The sequence below is a fragment of the Saimiri boliviensis genome, chromosome 14 (assembly GCF_048565385.1).
Source record: "Saimiri boliviensis isolate mSaiBol1 chromosome 14, mSaiBol1.pri, whole genome shotgun sequence".
NCBI classification, from domain to species: domain Eukaryota; kingdom Metazoa; phylum Chordata; class Mammalia; order Primates; family Cebidae; genus Saimiri; species Saimiri boliviensis.
The window spans coordinates 43,755,428-43,764,840 of NC_133462.1; positions in this window are offsets into that span (position 1 = coordinate 43,755,428).

The window sequence follows — 9,413 nt, forward strand, 5'->3', positions numbered from 1 at the left end:
GCTGTGTGGCCATGTCAACCTCGGCCTGGGGGTGTGGGAAGTGGCTGGCGGGAGGGCTGGGGCCAGGGTCCAGGTGAGGTGCATCAGGACCCGCTCCCCCCTGCCGCACGCCCCCAGCTTGGGGCCAAGGATGGCTCGTTCAGCTGCTGAGGCGAGTGGGGCTGCGCTGCCCATGCCTGTGCCTGAGGAGCCAGCTGGGGGCCCTGACGCCCTGTCCTCTGCCCTGCTCTGTTGCCAGGACCTCACCACCGGAGCCCTGAGAGTGTCTTGAGGTGTGTGAAGGTTGGAGTCACTGCAGTGGGACAGCTGGGCTCCGTCCCTCCTGCCACGCGAGGCTGTGGTCCCCATGAGTGGCCCGTGCACCCTCAGGAGCACCTCCTTCTCTCCCTGCTGCTGTGGCCCCTGGGCTGGGTGACTGTCACGGTTTCCTGGGACGCACAGGCAGGGCTGGGGACAGCTTGATCGGTTCTCACACCGGAGTCTCCAGCGGACGACAGACCCCACCTGCAGTGGAACAGTGGCCCTGAGCCAGATTCCCGCCCCCAGACATACGGACGCCACTCCCGAGGGGGCAGGAGTGTGTGGGACGGGCAGCTGGGTGTGGGCTGGGGCGGCCCTGGGCTCCCCACTCTGTGGCAACCCCAGCACGCCTGAGCTGTCGTCCCGGCAACCCCGCTGGGTCTGGGGAGATGAGGCTAGGGAGTACGCCCTTCCTCGGGGGTTTCGCTCTGCCTGGCTCAAAGCCGCTGTGGCACCGCAGAAGGGGCCTGGCCTGCCCGCCTGGGCTGGGTTTTTCCTCTGGCTTCACGCCGCCTCGCTCTGACCTGGAGCCCCGCTCCCCGTCTCTGGGCCTTGGCGTCTTCCAGCTGCATCAGGGCTGTGAGGGCCCCCGGCTATGCCCACCTCCTCCCTTGTCGCTCAGCTTTGGGTGCCAAGGCCCAAGGTGCCCTTCTTCTGCCCCATGCCCAGCCTGCCTGGCCACCACGTCTCCCCACACCCACCCACAAGACTGACTGGAGAGGCCCCGTCTGCCCTGTGGGCTTGGGCCTGGCGGAGCTGCCGTCCATCACTCTGGTCAGATGGGAAGCTCCAGGCCGGTGAGTGACTTTTCTGAGGGGTGTCCCGGCCGGTGATTCCTCTGCAACAGCTCAGCTCCCGGGCCCCAGTCACAGGAGGGGACGGCCTCCCGAGGGCAGTGGCTGCCCGGAGCATCATCACGGGGGTCCTGGGAAGGCAGGGCAGTGGCACAGCCCCTGTAAGTGAGCCAGAGTTCAGCCTGTAAGTGACCCTGAGACGCGCCCCCCAACTTGCACTCCAGGGGTTCCCTACCCCGTTGCTGTTGGACGCGTGAGGCCTGTTCCCTGGACCCTGGTCCCATGCGTGTCGGAGCTTCGCAGTGTCCTGAACCCGGCGTGGTTCTGCCCTGCCCTCCCCCCACTTCACCTGCCTGGGCCATTTGTCCTTTATCCCGGGTGGTGGGTTGTGAAGCCGCCAGGTCCCTGCACTGGGTGCGGGTTGTGGCTTGAGTTTCACAGCTGGCAGGGGATAGAGCCATCCAGGCTCCCCGCACAGGAAGGCTCAGGGGCCCTGTTCCTCGAATCCAGCTGGAGCCACGTGTGGCAGAGCGCCGCCTGCTGGGGGGTCCCCATCCACCTGTACCCATCACAGCTGCAAGCATGAAGTGGGGCCCTGCCCTACACCAGCCACCGGCTGCCCAGGGTGACCCGAGGGACACCTGCAATCTGTCGACGCCTGCAGGCCCAGCCACTCCACCCAAGGGCCCTAAGTGGCCTCTAACCCCTTCCGTCCAGGGGAGCCCCCGAGACCACCTTGTTCCCCGAGGACTCTGCCATCAGCCACGTCTGTCCTCCCACGGGTGGGAGCTCAGGGCTGGCCCTGCTCCTTTAACCGCTGCAGACCAGAGGCAGAGGCCAGAAAGCAGGATGCAGGCTGTGGCCTCCAGACCTCTCCGTCCCAGAGTCCTCAGGGAGCATGGAAGGAGCTTTCCTGGGGCCAGCGGGACCCTAAGGCAGCAGGATAGCTCCTGAGCCCCTTTTGGTCGGCTTCCCCCAGCTTTTTTTGTGTTTGCTTTTTTTGAGGCGGAGTTTTGCTCTGTCGCCCAGGCTGGAGTGCAGTGGTGTGATCTCGGCTCACTGCATCCTCAGCCTCCCGGGTTCAAGAGATCCTCCTGCCTTGGCCTCCAGTGTAGCAGGGGCTACAGTTCCCCGTACCATGCCTGACTCATTTTTGTATTTTTAGTAGGGACGGGGTTTCACCGTGTTGGTCAGGCTGGTCTCGAACTCCTGAGCTCAGGCGATCCACCTGCCTCGGCCTCCCAAAGTGCTGAGATGACAGGCATGAGCCCCTGGGACTGACGGCTTTACCCATTTTAGAGGAGGAACTCAGGATATCTCCATGTTGGGGTAAAGATGTGGAGTGTCGTCTCGCCCGACCGACATAGAGTCCAGACATAGAGTCATTCCCAAGGTCCCTTGGCCGACGGTGGCCTGGCCAGGCCTCCTGTGAGGCAGCCCTGCAACTGTGTCCCCTCTGGCTCTGCCCACGGACACACTGCTGCTCAGTGCTGTGAGCCACAGCTTGAGGAAGCCTGGTTTTATCACTGCCTGCAGCCACAGACCACTCCTGCCTCAAAAGGACGTCACAGCACTGCAGAGCGGGCCAGCCCCGGCTGCACACAGCCTCCTCCATCTCTACACGACTTTGTGAGTCACAGAAATGTCAACCGACCCGCAGAAGCCAAGGGTCCTCCTCCTGGGGGGGTCTCTTTCACTGACACTGTGACTCCCAGCCAGGGATCTGTCCCCAAGGGACGCCGGGCCATGTCTGGGAACATCTGTGGTTGTCTTCACTGGGGGTGCTCCTGGCACTGACGCTGCTCAGCACCCTGCAATGCCCAGGACGGCCCCAGCCCAGAGAACGGTCCAGTCCCCGTGTCCACGGGCCCCAGGGGAGACACTCGCCCCAACTCATAGCAAGACCCAGGGCAGGTGATGCTGGGTGGCGCAGCCCATCCCTCCTCGAGAGATGGGGAGGAGAGGGGCCCCTGCCAGCCGTTTCATGCGCTGGCAGAGAGCAGGAACAGCTTGGGCAGATCGTTCCTGAATAATACAGCTTCCTGTTAAAAAAAAAAAACACAACTCCGTCCAGGCGCACTGGCTCAGCGCCTCTAATCCCAGCACTTTGGGAGGCCGAGGCGGGCGGATCACTTGAGCGCAGGAGTTGAAGACCAGCCTGGCCAACATGGTGAAATCCCGTCTTTACTAAAAATACAGAAATCAGCCAGGCATGGTGGTGCGAGCCTATAATCCCAGCTACTCGGGAGGCTGAGGCAGGGGAATCACTTGAACCTGGGAGGCGGAGGTTGCAGCGAGCCAAGATTGCGCCACTGCACCCCAGCCTGGGCGACAGGGCAAGACCCCGTCTCAAAAAAACAAAAGCAAGACCAAGCACAGAGCACCTAGCTCCACCTTCGTCAGAACGCAGGGCTCCTGGCTGAGTCACGGCCACTCCTAGTCTAAGGCCTGGCCAGGGCATGTCACAGGTGGGAGGGACCCAGGTCAGGCCCAGCCACTGCCCCGCCGGAAACAGACCCAGCAGCCTTGCCCAGACCCCAGGTGGGTCCAGGTTTTTCTCATGGGACAGAGCTGGTGGGCCCGGGATGGGGGCGTCACTCAGCTCTTCAAGCTGGAGAACTGACTCAGGACGTGGACTCGGGGTCCCTCCTGGGCTCAGGGGTGGCCTCCAGCGGGAAGGAAGGCGAGAAGGAAGCCCCTCGCAGGGTTCTCAGCACAGAGGACAGCTGATGGCGTCCGATTCTCCCACCTGGATCCAGAGACGAACGAGGAAAAAATGAGGAGGCGGCGCCCAGGCCTGCGGGGTTGAATCAGCCTTAATAACCGCCTGTCGGCCTTACGGTGTCTGTTGTTTGCATTTTGGTTGCAGAAGTTATTAGCTCTGGGCGGGACCGGGAGATTGCGGTAGATGGGACGGTGTCTCCCAGCCCACGGCACCATCCGTCTGTCCTGGCCAGCAGCTCCCAACCCTCTGCCCCACCAGTAAGAGAAGAGAGGGGCCTGCGTCCCACCTGTCCCAGCTGCCAGCCTGCACCCAGCTTGTGCCCTGAGCTGTGTCTGCTTTTCGAACAGAGCCAGTGAGCAGCCTGTCACCAATAAAGACTCCCCAGCCTTTGCCCTAGCCTTTCCGGGGTCCCCCTGCGGGTGGGGAGGTAGCAGAGGCTCCTGGGGTTAGAGGAGGCGTCTTCCCTTCTAGGGAGTGCTGGCTGCTGCGGGACGTGGGGGCTTCTCTGGAAGACCCCAGAACTCTTCTCCTGGCTGTCAGGTGCTGAAGCCAGATGGGGCTGGAGTGGGAAGACACCCCCACCTCTGACCTTGCTGCCCCTCAGGCCTCCGGGGCCCCGCACCTGCAGCCCCTCAGGGCAGTGACACAGCTGGCCTTGGTGTCCCAGCTGAGGGCGGAAGTGATGGCGGGTGCAGTCTTTTTCTTTGTGAGATGCCGTCTCGCTGTGTCGCCCAGGCTGGAGAGCAATGGCACGATCTCGGCTCACCGCAACCTCTGCCTCCTGGGTTCAAGCGATTCTCCTGCCTCAGCCTCCTAAGTAGCTGGGATTACAGACAGACACCACCACGCCTGCCTACTTTTTGTATTTTTAGTAGAGACGGGGTTTCACCATGTTGGCCAGGCTGGTCTCGATCTCTTGACCTCATGATCCTCCCGCCTCAGCCTCCCAAAGTGCTGGGATTACAGCCATGAGCCACCGCTCCTGGCCGGCAGGGTGAGAACTGGGTTAGACGGGTGGGTGGTTCAGAGCCAGGGAGCTGCCCACGGAGCGGAGGGAGTGGCCACCGTTGTGTCTGGCTTCTCCATGAAGAGGTGAATGGGTTGGCTGGGCTCCTCTAGCTGAGGTCCAGCCACACTCCTGCGAGCCGAGCTGGCCCCCGGAACAGGGTTCTGCGCCTAGGTGCTTGGACATCTGGGGCCATGCTGTGCACTGTGGGAGGGTAAGCTGCAGCCCTGGCTCTGGGGTGGGGCCTGAGAACTTGCATTCCGCCGAGCTCCCAGGCAATGCTGGCCATGCTGGGGTGGGCAAAGTTTGAGACCTGTCACCCCCTCCTGGGTTTCTTCCCCAGGCACTGTGGACATTGGGGCCGGATGCTTCTCTGGAGTGGAGCCGTCCTGGGCACTGCAGGGTGCTGAGCAGCGTCCCTGACCTCCACCCACTCCCTGCCAGGAGCACCTGCCGTCCTGAGAATCACAGATGATCCCATAGAGTTCGCAGTCTCCCTTTGGGACAGAATCACCCCCTGGGTGGCAGCTCACATTCTGGAGAGGGAGCCAACACCAGCATGTCACATGGTATCAGGTAGCAAGAAATGTCCTGAAAAGAAAATCAGGATACCGTGAGAGAGCAAAAGGAGATGATTTCAGCTCCGTGGTCAGGAGCGGGCTCCAGGATGACGTGTGAGGGGGACAGGGGGGAGTGAGTGTGAAGGAGATCGGGGAAAGAAAGCTCGTCTGGCTGAGGGAGCAGCATGTGCAAAGGCCCTGGGGCCTCTCTGCGGTTTGTTCTCAGCCTTTTCTCTCTGATGACCAGAGTGGCTTCTTCTCTGTGGGAAGACTCGGGTGTTACCGGGGTTTATCCTGCCAGTGCTAAAGACTCACAACTCCACTCCTAAGAAGTGGGGTTGACACAGCACCCTTGCCAGACGAGGGGGCTCAGGCCTGTAATCCCAGCACTTTGCGGGGCCGAGGTGGGCGGATCACCTGAGGTCTGGAGTTCTGGACCAGCCTGGCCAACATGGCAAAGCCCTGTCTTCACGGAAAATATAAAAATTAGCCAGGTGTGGTGGCAGGCACCTGTAATCCCAGCTACTCGGGAGGCTGAGGCAGGGGAATCACTTGTACCTGAGAGGCGGAGGTTGCAGTGAGCCAAGATTCCACCACTGCACTCCAGTCTGGGTGACAGAGCAAGATTCCATCTCAAAAAAAAAAAAAAAAAACGTAGCCTCCTGATGTTAAAGAGGAACCCAGTGGTGGCTCTAGGGGCCAGGCAGGTGGCTTCTGTGAGGCATGGGTCTTCAACGGTGAGGCGTGGGTATTCCACGGTGGCCTGGGGCCCAGGGGAGCAGTGGTGATGGGTAAGAAAGATGGGCATGGGGATGCCAGCCCTTCCATCTTTGAAGGCAAATGGTTTTGACAAATGGTCTCCGTATTTTAAAATATTGATGCCACCAGCCTGGGCAATATAATAAGGCCTCATCTCTACAGAATTTTTTTTTTTTTTTTTTGAGACGGAATCTTGTTCAGTTGCCAGGCTGGAGTACAGTGGTGTAATCTCTGTTCACTGCAACCTCCACCGCTTGGGTCCAGGTGATTTCCCTGCCTCAGCCTGTGACTACAGGCTCACGCCACCACACCTAGCTAGTCTTTCATGTTTTAGTAGAAACGGGGTTTCACCATGTTGGCCAGGATGGTCTCGATCTCCTGACCTCATGATCCACCCGCCTTGGCCTCCCAGAGTGCTGTGATTACAGGCGTGAGCCACTGCAACCGGCCCAGAATTTGTTTAAGACAGTCTCGCTCTTTTGTGCAGCCTCTGGAATGCAGTGGTGCAATCTTGGCTCACTGCAACCTCCGCCTCCCAGGTTCAAGTGATTCTCCGGCTTCAGCCTCCCAAGAAGCTGGGATTACAGGTGCGATCCACCAAGCCCGGCTAATTTTTTTTGTATTTTTAGTAGAGATGGGTTTTCACCATGTTGCCCAGGCTGGTCTTGAACTCCTGCCCTCAAGTAATCCACTCACCTCAGCCTCCCAAAGTGCTGGAATTACAGGCATGAGCCACCACGCCTGGCCCCCCAAATTTTTTTAAATTAGCCAGGCCCGGTGGTGTGTGCCTGTAGTCCCAGCTACTCGGGAGGCTGAGGAGAAAGGATTGCTTGAGCCCAGGAGGTCAAGGCTACGCTGAGCTGTGACCTCACCACTGCACTCCAGCCTAGGTGATGGAGTGAGACCCTGTCTCGATAGATAGATAGATAGACAGATAAGTAGATGATTGATAGATGATAGATGATATATAGATTGATAATAAATGATTAATAGATGATTGATAATTATTAATAGATGAAATATAGATGATTAATTGATAGATGATTGATAGATGATAGGTTGACAGATGCCAAACTTGAAAAGCAACAGTGTGGCTGAGCCCCAGGGATGACCCTGCCTTCTGAGGGCGGCATGTGCAACCTCAGCTTTGCCCACGTGGTCCAAAGACCACTGAAGACACCTGAGGACCGGAGCCCACTGCCCTCCTCCCCCATGGCCAGCTGGGACTCAGTGAGGCCTGTGTGGCCCTGGCCAGGGCAGCAGTGTGAGGAGAGCAGCTGTGGAGCTGCAGGGCCCGGTGAAAAGCTGGGATGTCGCAGATGAACGCTGCCCCTTGCGGCTCTGTTGAAAGGGGATCCGTAAGGCAGGACAGGCTGACCGCCCCTGGGACAAGCCCCCAGATAGCCAGGGACAGGGCAAGAGGATCACAAGGAGCTGGCCGTCCGTCCCCAGCAGGCTGGGCCGTGGCTTCAGAGCCTGATGGGTCCAGACCGGCCTCTTCCCCACTGGGCCGCCCCGGCAAGCCCTACCCTTCTCCAAGCTGCAGTTTCCAGATGGGAGCAGGGACACTGGCCTTGTGCAGGCCCCTGAGGACCTAGCACTGGCTACGCTGGCACTCAGTGTTCGTGGGAGATGTGCAGTGCCCCCCGGGGGGTTCACCCTGGAGATTCAGCGTGGACGCCTGCAGACCCTGCCCAGCTTGGGAGCTGGAGAGGTTGACGGGTCCTCTCCTTGGCAAAGACGAAGCTGGCCTCAGTCCTCCCTCGCCCACCTCTGTACTTCTCAGGATGCTCAGGGACTCTCCAAAGAGGGACTGGGGTATGAGAGGCAGCTGGGAGCCCAGGGGACCCCGGTGCCCGTCCTGGCTTGCTCAGTGCCCTGGTGTGCAGGTGCCCTGGCTCCTGACATTTGGATATTTGGATCCCCACGATATTTGGAGGATGGAGAGGCAGAGCTGGGGCACCCACCCACCCCCACTCACAAAGGCTAGGCCGAACCCTCTGCTCCCCGGCCTGCCATCGGGGAGGAGCTCCTGCTGTCCTGGTTTGGGTGCTCAGGTCGGGGGTGGAGCTCCTGGTCCCCAGGGACAGCCGGGAGGGGAACAGGGCCTGGCCTCCCTGGCTCACACAGCCCACAGCCTGGTCTGGGAGCTATAAATAGCAGCCGCAGCGTGGTTACTGCCCTGCCCACTCTCCTACGCATGAGTCAGCCTGCCCCGGCCTGAGCTGGTGCCCGGAGGAGCCAGGGGGCCGGCCCGAGGCCCTGCCCGGAGCTGGTGGGTCACTCGGGAGACCAAGGCAGGCAGGTGGACCGGGAAGGCGCTGCGCTGCCGTCTGAGTGCTTGGGTGCCCAGCAGCCCCACGTGGGTGGGCCCCCTGCCCGTGTGTTCCCAGCAACCCTCCAGGCGGGCAACAGTGACCTCACTGACGGACCAGGGAACCGAGGCTCGGGAGGGCACTTCCCTGGAGGCAGGGACCTACAGCAGAAGCTGGGATTTGTTTGCCCCCAGGGCTGTCTCTGTCTCCGGCTGAGGGCACCCCAGATGGGGCTGGGCCTCCCTCTGAGGTGCTCCTGTGGGGCCGGGGTCAGGGCAGGAGGGAGGTGCATCCCCAGAGCACTCAGGCCGGGCCATGGATGCCAGGCTGAGAAGCTGGACCTTGACCTGGAAGAAGGGAGCCATGGGTGGCGTTAGAGCAGGGGAGGCCCATGTTCCAGCTGGAGCACTGAATGGCAGAGTTGAAGGAGGGCTGGAGGAAGGGGGTCTGGAGGCCGGGGACAGGGGGAGCGGGGTCAAAGCAGGGAGAAATAGAGCTCTTTGAGCCCCAAAGCCACAGTAACCTCAGTGCCTCAGCCTCGGTGGTGACAGGAGAGGGGACTGGGTGGTCTTCGGGCAGTGCCAAGTCTCCGAGGCCACAGAAATGGTGGGTCATGGAGAACCCAGGAGCTGAGGGCCCAAGGGGTTCCGTGGGCTGCAGCACCTGCTCACAGGGGTTCCAGACCAGACCAGCCTCTCACCCACGGACTGCTCTGACTTCAGAGAGTCCCCTATGGGCCCGAGGGTTGGCCTATCCACCAAGGGGCGCCTTCTTCCAACATCCTGGAGGCCTGGAACTGTCCAGCACCCACCCTCGAAAACACCTTCCGGCCTGGTCACCGCACCCCAAAGTCCAGTCTCCTCTGGGATCTGCCCAGGTGAGGTCAAATGGAACCTCAGCCTCGGGTCTCCAAAATGGAGGGGGGCCCATAGTCTCTTGTGGACACAGACAGGT